Source organism: Oncorhynchus clarkii, chromosome 23 (assembly GCF_045791955.1).
Source record: "Oncorhynchus clarkii lewisi isolate Uvic-CL-2024 chromosome 23, UVic_Ocla_1.0, whole genome shotgun sequence".
NCBI classification, from domain to species: Eukaryota; Metazoa; Chordata; class Actinopteri; order Salmoniformes; family Salmonidae; genus Oncorhynchus; species Oncorhynchus clarkii.
Genome location: NC_092169.1, coordinates 6712112 through 6723705, shown reverse-complemented (window position 1 = coordinate 6723705; position 11594 = coordinate 6712112). Strand labels below are relative to the sequence as shown.

Genomic DNA, 11594 nt, shown 5'->3' with positions numbered 1-11594 from the left:
AGGTAAGGGAATATTTATAATGTGATTTCTGATTTCTGTTGACTCCAACATGGCGGATAATTTTATTTATTTTCTGAGCGCCGTCTCAGATTATTGCATGGTTTGCTTTTTCCGTAAAGTTTTTTTAAAATCTGACACGGTGGTTGCATTAAGGAGAGGCATATCTATAATTCCATGTGTATAACTTGTATTTTCATCTACATTTATGATGAGTATTTCTGTTGAAACGATGTGGCTATGCAAAATCACTGGATGTTTTTGGAACTAGTGAACGTACCTCGCCAATGTAAACTTAGATTTTTTAAATATAAATATGAACTTTATCAAGCAAAACATACATGTATTGTGTAACATGAAGTCCTATGAGTGTAATCTGATGAAGATCATCAAAGGTTAGCGATTAACTTTATCTCTATTTGTGCTTTTTGTGACTCCTCTCTTTGGCTGGAAAAATGGCTGGGATTTTCTGTGAGTTGGTGGTCACCTAACATAATCGTTTGTGGTGCTATTGCTGTAAAGCCTATTTGAAATCGGACACTGTGGTGGGATTAACAACAAGATTACCTTTAAAATGGTATAAAATACATGTTTGTTTGAGGAATTTTAATTATGAGATTCTGTTGTTTTGAATTTGGCGCCATGCACTTTCACTGGCTGTTGTCATAACATCCCGTTAACGGGATTGCAGCCCTAAGAAGTTTTTAACAGTTAATACAAACTCCAATGCTGTTAAACATTAGAAGACAAGACCATTGCTTTGTCAGTGTAATTGCCTGTCAACTTTATGACATAAAGGCTGTTTAGGCTGATGCAAAACATGCACGTGGGTCAGACATGGGTCAGAATGTACCATATTGTTCAAGTACAGTACTACAGACAGGGAACACTTTTCACTAGTAAACAAACAATGAATGAGAAACAGTGAATAGGCCTGCAGAAGACTTTCCTTTAACCTGCTATCTGCCTAACAACAAACAATCCTTTTCCCTGTGGATCACAAGGCTTTAGCAGGTTCAGAATCTATCGGAATCTACCAACTGCCTGTGTTTTGAGTGAAAGCCTTTGTTTGGAAATAGTCGCTCATTGCAGAGGTACTGTACCCACGCTGGCAGGCTGGTCGTTGTCATATTAATGCTGTGTGGTTTGTTGTTTGCAGAGAGGCCTTGAGGCCTGGAACACAGCAGAATGAGGAAGATGAACCAGGTTAGTGCCCCTGGCCATGACAACCCGGCCATGGAAATGAAGATGACTGATGGAATGGTCAACCAGGTGAGGAGAAAATAGCACTTTGAAGTTTAATCAATCAGCCTCTCAATGTTGTTATTTGCAGTGGTGTAAAGTGCTTAAGTAAAAATAGGTTAAAGTACTACATTTTTGGGGTATCTGTACTTTACTATTTATATTTTTGGCAACTTTTACTTTTACTTCACTACATTCCTAAAGAAATGAATGTACTTTTTACTCCATTTTCCCTGACACCCAAAAGTACTCATTACATTTTGAATGCTTAGCAGGAAAGGAAAATGGTCCAATTCACACACTTATCAAAATATCATCCCTGCTCATCCCTACTGCCTCTGATCTGGCGGGCTCACTAAACATACCTCCTTGGTGTTGTCTGAAAAATGGTGGTGATTTGCTTAATATAAGGAATGTTTAATTATGTATACTTTTACTTTTGATACTTAAGTATATTTTAGCAATTACATTTACTTTTGATACTTAAGTATATTTCAGACCAAATACTTTTACTCAAGTCGTATGATACTGGATGACGTTCACATTTTCTTTCTTCTTTCTTATGACAATTGGGTACTTTTTCCACAACTGGTTATTTGTTGATATCTGTAATTTCTTTCTAGAGTAATCCGAAGCCCTCTTCTCAACACATTTTCAATCCTCGCTACTCAGTTCCAAACTGTATATGATTATAAAGTGGTGTGTTACTATACTTGCTTTTATTGGGTGATACATGTAGGATTGGTCATTTGAGTATGCTATGATGCAGTTCTATGTACCGCAGTTCTATGTACCGCAGTGTGATGTACTGCAGTGTGATGTACTGTGTGTGTGATGTACTGTATGTGTGATGTACTGCAGTGTGATGTACTGTATGTGTGATGTACTGCAGTGTGATGTACTGCAGTGTGATGTACTGTATGTGTGATGTACTGCAGTGTGATGTACCGCAGTGTGATGTACTGCAGTGTGATGTACTGTATGTGTGTCACTGCAGTCTGAACGGCAGCCAGTTGTTGGAATTCAGATCTCTAAGACATCGGTGTCGAGTGCTGTCAGGGCAAATGCCGAGCATCTTATACCTGCAGCCGCCGGAAACGAGCCTGCCTTCAGTGTGTGAGGAGAAAACCCACAGGTACCATTGCAGACGACACACCAAACTCAGATAGGACTTCAAATACTCAACACTCTTTCAGTGGACACTCGACACCGCTGACACACAGAATAACTTACAATTCAGTTAAACTACTCTAACCCTCATAACCCCTGCACGCCAAAATCAAGTCATTTAACCATTCAACTTCCTGAACTGCAGTTCATTCCACTGTATCTCAGCCCTTTACTTCAAAGACGTTTCACTCACTCTCTGGTCTCAGAATGATATCAGACAGTATGATAACCTTTTTGTTTAGAAGGGAATTCTTTGAGAGCATGAGAGCATGTACAAAGGCCTGGTCTGGGATGAGGACGTCATAGATGGAGGAGAAAGAAGCTTCAACCTCAATAAAAGTCTGCTGAACCATTTCAGAGATCTGGCTTCTAGCAATCAGGGCACTGACGAGGTGAGGGGTGGATGGCATTCCGCCTTTATATTGTAAATTGGGGCTAAAGGTATAGATTAAGATTAGATATGGTCTGATTCGTACAGTCACTCATCCTGTTTGTTCATAGGTGGACCTTCAGTACCTGAATGATGTGATCGTAGATGGAGCCGACCCCAACCCAACAGACATGTTCGGACAAACTGTCTTGCTGAAGTCTTTACCAGTGATCAAATTACTCAAATACCTTCTGTTGTGTCAGATCGTTCTCAGGGAAGGCCTCCAGACAGTGTGTGTTCAACAGGGCTCTTCTACCTGGTTGTAGATCTCGAGGTTGTCGAATGTGGGGCTGATGTCCTGCGTCCTGACTCCTACGGGGTCACGCCCCTGCATATTGCTGCAGCTCTTGACTATGTGGAGATGATCCACTTCTCGTTGGAGAGGAAAGGTCAGAGGTCAAACGTGTGTTTGCCACTTGTTTGTGTATGTGCGTGAGTACTTTTAATGTGCATTGTACGGATGTTCACATATGCATGTCCCGTCCCTTCAGCTGACATTGGTGCTAAGACCAACATGGACCATCAGACGCCTCTCCATTACGCAGTCAAGAGTGGGGGCACTCAGGGTACTGCTGCAGAATGAGGCTGACATCTCCGCACAAGACTACAAAAAGAGAACCCCTCTACAATTGGCTGCCAACCTAGGTACTGCTACCCTTACAGACAAAGGATCTTAATTTGAGCCAGTTTGCTACAGCAGAAAAATAATCGTGCAGCAACAGGAAATGGGAATAATTCTGTGGATTATGATGAAGGGACATTTCTGTAGGGGTTGATACGTTTTTCATTTGAAAGTGGAAATGACAACAACAACAAAAATACACTACAAGTTTTCATTTCCTGCTATGTAGAAAAAAGCTCAGCAACAAAAGAGTGATCAAATTAAGATCCTACATCTGTACTTGCCTCTGTGTGCACTGTTGATTCTGTTAATTTCACATTCAAATACATTGTTTTAGAATAGAATAAAACACAACTTCATTGTCCATCCGTAGATGGAAACGTGCCCACGACCTCGCATTGCAAATAACTACATTGCACATTACACAGTTATACTGTACCTGATCATACTGCTTTTGTGATGCTCCTGTGTATTCAGACCGGACTGAGGCTGCACGGACGCTAATGGTCCCGGGGTCAGATGCTGGGGTGATTGGATGGTCACGGTCCCAATAAGTCACAGTATACACCTCCAATTGTATAGTTAGGCCTGACAATGTGCTAGTTTTTGTGAATTAGTAGGTTCTGTAGGTGGTCATCCTACAGCTTTGTTTAGCTCTCTTTGGTCTTGTCAGGCTCATTTGGTGATGAACCAGTTCCATGTGACTGAACGGATGACCAGGCAGCAGTTCTACTCCCTCCACCTCAGTTAATCAGTTAATCAGAGAGAGAGAGAGAGAGAGAGAGAGAGAGAGAGAGAGAGAGAGAAGAGAGAGAGGTAGAGACTTTGAGAGAGAGAGAAAGAGAGAGAGAGAGAGAGAGAGAGAGAGAGAGAGAGAGAGAGAGAGAGAGAGAGAGAGGTAGAGACTTTGAGAGAGAGAGAAAGAGAGAGGGAGAGAGAAAGAGAGAGAGAGACTTTTGCCAGAAGGGAGTGGCAGGTGTGTCGCTCGTGCCAAATGGGTCTCCCCTCTTGCCCCCCTCCAGTCTCCTGCTCTCACATAAATAAAATACACTAGCGGCCCTGACCATTCATGCAGTTAGACACATAGCTGAAGGGATCTGTTAATCCAGTACTGAATGGTGGCTCAGTATTTCACTCTGAATAGTAAACAAGTGACTCTGTAGATTGGGGGCTTGGATACTCCTACTCCTCAACCTCCTGTTTATCGTCTCCTGGACAACCGTGGCCATCTCTGTGTCTGTCATCCGAGACAAGGAGCCGTATGTTTTCCCTGAGGTGAGAAAGTAAAGGAGAGAGGGAACTTTACTCTTTTTTATTATTTTTTTAAGTTTCACTCAATCCTTAGATAAAAAATGGTGAATATAAAGGTCCCAACTATTTTACGGTCATACAGATGCTAGGACATGCTAGGACATTTTTGGATTGCTCATAAGTCACTGATAAGGTCATTGTGGACTCCATTGTAAAAGCCAATGGGGATCCAAATAAGCAAATCGAAATACAAAAAGATATATCTTCCTGCATGATTGGTGGCGTGTGTTTGGGGTGGTGGTGACTCTGGGGCTGACAGTGGTGGAGGTGGGCCGGGAGGTGGAGTGAGAAGATAGGCTCCAGGAGGAAGCTGAGGAGCTGGTAGCGGTGGTGTGAACGCCGGATCAACAATGACCTGCGCTGCACACACCCCATGTGGCCCAAGGTACAGCACCTTTTATTTTGTTAATTTATTTGATTCTTTATTTGATTTTTTTACACCTTTTCTCCCCAATTTCGTGGTATCCAATTGATAGTTACAGTCTCGTCTCATTGCTGCAACTCCCGTACGGACTCGGAAGAGGCGAAGGTCGAGAGCCGTACGTCCTCCGAAACACAACCCAACCAAGCCGCACTGTTTCTTGACACAATGCACACTTTACCCGTAAGCCAACCGCACCAATGTGTCGGAGGAAACACCGTACACCTGGCGACCGTGTCAGCGTGCACTGCGCCTGGCCCGCCACAGGAGTCAATAGTGCGCGATGGGACAAGGACATCCCTGCCGGCCAAACCCTCCCCTAACCCGGACAACGCTGGGCCAATTGTGCTCCGCCCCATGGATCTCTCAGTCGCGGCCGGCTGCGACAGAGCCTGGACTCGAACGCAGATTCTCTAGTGGCACAGCTAGCACTTCGATGCAGCGCCTTAGACTACTGTTTCACTTGGGAGGCGCACAGCACCTTTTCTCACCCAGTAGACACACACAGACACACGTCTTACTGAAGTCTCTAGACCTGATCTAGGCTGACACAGTTACCCAAATGAAACTTACTTAAGATCTAAGGAGAGTCCTCCTACTGGTAGTATGCCCTTTGTCAGGCTATAATCCCATTGAGAATGTAATGTGCAACGTTACATATTCTTGCCATTTTTTTGTCTTCCTGCTCCAAAGGAAAAACATTTCTTGGAAGAGCAAATCAAGATCATCCGCCGCATGAAGGGAAACTACTTACCAGACCCCTGGTGAACGTGTTTGTCTTATACACAATACATGTCATATGGATATGATTTAACTCTGGCCTAGCTGGCAAGCAGGCGATGATATCGATTTTGGCTGTGTCACAGGAACATCTTTGATTGGCCGGTGTACATTCTGCTGATGGCAGTGTTTGGGATCCATGTGGCAGATATCTTCTTGCTGGCAGGCTGCGAGACTAGAGCCTGCGCCTCTTTGCTGTGGTCATCATTTCCCTCTGGCTCCGGGGGATGAAACGTGTCCACACAGCAACCACTAAATAGATTCCTCTTTTTGGCCCCATTTCTTTACATGATCTCACGGCCCCTTCGTTTTAGAGCACCAATCTGGTGGTGGAGATGAATGAGTCTTTACTGCCGAACTTCACCATTCGAGACCGTTCCCTGGTCCCCAATGGATCATGGGAAGGGAACAAAACAATGGAAAAACATAGCTAAACAGATCACATGGACCGGGTGTTAGGTTCTCATAGCAATGGGTATTGTTCATGGGGTAGCTCAGGTATAATCGTGACACCTGGTCAGTGTCCTCATGGGTACACCTGATGTTCTCAGGTTCCACGACAACAACACATGAATGGGGCGCCACATTGTCCCCACTGTAGCCATGACAAGAAAGGAACTTGAGCTCAAAGGCCCCAACATGGTCATGGCCCTCCTGTCCAAAATAGGATACTTTTTTGAAACAGCATGTCTGGATATTTTCAAGTACAAAGTAACCAAATATAATACTATAATATAATACACATAATACTGATCTTTGAATCATCCACAACATTACCTTTCATCCTCATTTTATACAGGGTTATGATTCCTTTCATTGTCATGCTGGGGAAGATTGTGGGGGATGTCCTACCTTTCCTCTTCCTATATGCAGAGATCTTTGTCCCTTATGCACGTGACTTCTGGATTGTATTTCAGAGGTTAACCCAATTTGATCAAACAGAAACCCACAAAATGACATAGCACACGCTACTGTAGCTGTGCTAGTATGATTTTAAAAAATACACATAAAGAAATATATTTACAGTATCTGAGTGTCTGAGTCTGTGTGAACTGTCCTCCCCAGGTCAGGCGACAATACCCAGTATGCAGACTGTGCCACAGCTGCTCTACAGCCTGTACCGCATCACTCTGGTGGATGAGCACGAGTTTAATTCCATGGTGGAAGTGGACTCTATCGTGGCCCACTTCCTCTGTGGCACCTTCCTGGCTCTGTCCTCCATTCTGTGTGTCAACCTGATGATCGCCCTCCTCTCGGATACCTTTCAAAGGTAAGGCCCGCTAAAAGTATATATATTTAAAAACATTTAACTAGGCAAGTCAGTTAAGAACAAATTCTCATTTACAATGACGGCCTAGGAACAGTGGGTTAACTGCCTTGTATCATGGGCAGAAAGACAGATTCGATCTAGCAACCTTTCGGTTACTGGCCCAACGCTCTAACCACTAGGCTACCTGCCGCCCAAATTTGAAGAGTTAGGGCAGTTATTCCCAAACTGGGGTACGCGCAATGCCGTTGTGGGTACGCCAAATAAAAATGTGATTCAAATTTTTTTTTTTTATTATAATTATAAATTCACATTTTCGAACAGTACATTTATATTTTCCAACGGGGCTATACATTTGGGTGAGGTTTGTTTCTCGCCTGAGTAGCCTTGTTTCACTGCCCAAAAGAAAATTAAACCATCTAGTGTTCAGCAAAATAACAACACAATGTCAAATACAGGTAGCCTAGTCAAATAATTAACATCCAATCACATTAACTGTTACTCTCTCGCGGGAAACCTTCACTCTAGCGCAAACATTTAGAAACGACACATGACAATTAGAAAAATAAGCCACAGGAGTTTTTTGAGCGAGAATAAAGACGAGTAGTAAGTTTTCGAGTAGTAAGACATGTATAAAAGCAACAGTATCAATTAATAAGAAGGTGCTAGGAGCGTATTATATGGTGAGCTACCGAGTGGCTAGGACAGGCAAGCCCCATACTATTGTGGAGGACTTAACTCTTCCTGCTTCCGCGGATATGGCGACGGACAGTGCTGGGGGAAAAAGCCAAAAAAACGACACAGACAATGCCTTCATCAAACAACACTGTTTCACGACGCATCAGTGACATGACAGGAGATGTTTTGAAACAATTACTGTGTTTTATACAAACCAGTGAATTATATGCGTTACAGCTGGATGAGTCAACAGACCAAGCGGGCCTGGCACAGCTCCTGGTATATGTCCGTTACGTTTATGGGGGGTCAATTAATGAAGGCATCCTCTTCTGCAAACCACTGGAAACCAGGACAATATAAGAGGATATTTTCAAAGTACTGGACAGCTTTGTGACATCAAATGGACTTTGGTGGTCAAGATGTGTTGGTATCTGTACTGATGGAGCAAAAGCCATGACAAGGAGACATAGTGGAGTGGTAACGCGCGTGCAAGCAGTTGTTCCCGACGTCACTTGGGTACACTGCAGCATTCACTGAGAGGCTCTTGCTGCTAAGGGAATGCCTGACAGCTTGAAAGACGTTTTGGACACTACAGTGAAAATTGTTACTTTGTTAAAGCAAGGCCCCTGAGCTCTCATGTATTTTCTGCATTATGCAATGATATGGGCAGTGACCATGTCACGTTTTAACAACATACAGAAGTCCGCTGGTTATCAAGGGGCAAAGAATTGACACATTCTTTTAAATTGAGAGATGAGCTTAAAGTTTTCTTCACTGACCATAATTTTCACTTGTCTGACCTCTTGTATGATGACGAGTTGGCCTATCTGGGTGATGTTTTTTCTCACCTGAATGATCTGAATCCATGATTACAAGGACTCTCCTCAACTATATTCAATGTGCGGGACAAAATTGAGGCTATGATAAAGAAGTTGGAGCTCTTCTTTGTCTGCGTTAACAAGGACAACACACAGGTATTTCCATTATTGTATGATTTTTTTGTGTGCAAATTAACTCATGCTTACGGACAATGTCAATTGTGATATAGCGAAGCACCTGAGTGAGCTGGGTGCGCAATCACTCAGGGACTTTCCCGAAATGGACGACACAAACAACTGGATTCATATCCCTTTCATGCCCTGCCTCCAGTCCACTTACCGATATCTGAACAAGAGAGCCTCATCGAAATTGCAACAAGCGATTCTGTGAAAATCGAATTTAATCATAAGTCACTGCCAGATTAATGGATAGGGCTGCGTTCAGAGTTTCTTGCCTTGGCAAATCGCGCTGTTAAGACACTGATGCCCTTTGCAACCACGTACCTATGTGAGAGTGGATTCTTGGCCCTCACTAGCATGAAAACTAAATACAGGCACAGACTGTGTGTGGAAAATGATTTAAGACTGAGACTCTCTCTAATACAACCCAACATTGCTATGTTATGTGCATCCTTTCAAGCACACCCTTCTCATTAACCTGTGGTGAGTTATTCACCATTTTTGATGAAAAACAAGGTTTTATGTAATAAGGTTTTTTGTAAGATGGCAAAATTTTTATGTAAGATGGCTAAATAAAGAGCAAAATGATTGATTATTATTTTATTATTTTTTGTGCCCTGGTCCTATAAGAGCTCTTTGTCACTTCCCACGAGCCAGGTTGTGACAAAAACTCACACTCATTCTTATGTTTAATAAATGTATTGCATAGTGTGTGTGTGTGTGGCAGACTTACAATGACGGCAACAAAAAAAAACCTTTGAGAGTGCGCTGACCTTGGTGCTGAAGGGGGTACGCAGCTGCAGGTTGAATGTTTGAAGGGGTACGGGACTATAACACGTTTGGGAACCACTGAACTAGGGGGATCTGTGTGCATATCAGTGTGGGTATAAGCCTTTACAGCTTACACTCGTGTACTCACTCAAGTACTATATATTGTTTGTCTTCATCCGGTATCAGTGTTTGTCCCATTCTCAACAAACCAACATATCACTCAGTATGCATCTGTCACTCTCAGCATCATTATGAGTGAGTCTATCACACTCACTGTGTGCATTAATCTCTTCTGTCAGGGTGTATGACAATGCACTGGCCAATGCAGTGATGCAGCAAGCAGCCATTATCCTGCAGGTGGAGGAATCCATGCCCCGTCTCTGCCGTTTCTATGACGACCACGACATCCACCGTTTCTGTGCCCCGCTTGGGGAGCTTCACGACGATGACATCAGAACTGACCCAAAGCGGCACGCAGGGATGAAGACGATCACCGCTCTGATCAAGGTGACGGAATGGGAAATTCATCTTTAACACCAGCATTTTGAACTGCACTTCTGTATACAGTACAGGGGCTCAGGGTAGGCACAGCACTGCCTATCTTTTACCTGAATTTAGGAGTACGACACAACTTTGCTGTATTGTGGAATATTTCCAGGCGTGTGTCAAGATCTCTCTCTTCATGTCTCTCCTAGGGGGAGGCGCTTCTCATCTCCTGTGCAGGGGGAACACCTGCAGACTCTTCAGAGGATCCAGATGGATGAGACCCGGCAGAGCCAGGACCTCAGTGCCCTGAGGGCAGACATGAAGATCCTGCAGGCCCTGATCCACCAACAGATCCAGTCCCAGACCAGCTCATGTCAGTACTAGGTTGACACTAAGACAGACCAAATAACTAATCTAGTGTAGTCTGACCTGGTCAAAGACTTAACAAAGAGTGAAGTCCATTCAAAACCCGAGAGAGTGCATATATAGATTGAGAGCTAAAATCGGAGTCTTTTCACATGATGATGTAATTCGTACTGACGTTTGTTTAAATAAGAGAAGGCCTACCATAGAAATATAAACTATGGAGTTTACTCTTTGACCCAGTCAATCTACACTACATTAGTTATATTTAGGCCTACTATGATAACCTGTCTCTGTGCCTGTTTCTTCTGTGTATCTCTGTGCTAGAGTATATGTTTCACAGTCTCCTGTCTTTCCATAGCTGATAGATTACATTATTGTGTCTCTGTGCAGGCGTGGGCTGTGGTGTGAAGGCAGCAGAAAGCACTGGGTCAGAGACTGTCGAAGCTCCACCATATAGGTGAGGCATCAGTGGTTCATGCATCTTGATTTTCTGTAATGTCTCTTTGTCGTAAGCCTGTAATTACATAGTGCACTCTGCAGATGGCCACAGTGTGTCTAAGAAGTCTGTCTAATTTGACCTGTTTACTTTGAACTCACAAGTGTTGTACTCTCCAGTCCTCCAGGGCCTCAACAGGCTGACTCTTGATGCTGAAGATGACTGTAACCATAGAGACTGTACCAGCACCAGCAACCAGAGATACATGACCAGAAAATAAGGATGAAGCCTTCTAACTAACATCTACATGACTATAACACATGCATTATGTTTTGCTAATGCTATTTAGCCTATTTATTTGACATAGTTGTCCTAGATCCTTATAACCTGCATTCTCATCTAAATATAAGGCTTTGTGTTTTCAAGAGTGAATCAAGAGCCACCCATTTAGTTGTAATTTTACTGATCTGCTTGGAATATGATGCTGGCTTTAAATGTGAATTAGCAATGATCCACTAATGCCTGGCAGTCTGTCTATACAATCTCAACATTATTACTGTACAGTGTAAATACATCTATTGCACATATGCCCTTTTGCAATGACTTTATGGAGTGTGTC

The 11594-nt window shown here is 43.2% G+C and overlaps 1 pseudogene; it reads left to right on the top strand.

Annotated features, from left to right (window-relative positions):
- The first annotated feature begins 2678 nt into the window (after window positions 1-2678).
- LOC139381991 (transient receptor potential channel pyrexia-like) lies at window positions 2679-11185 on the top strand (annotated as a pseudogene).
- Window positions 11186-11594: the final 409 nt, after the last annotated feature.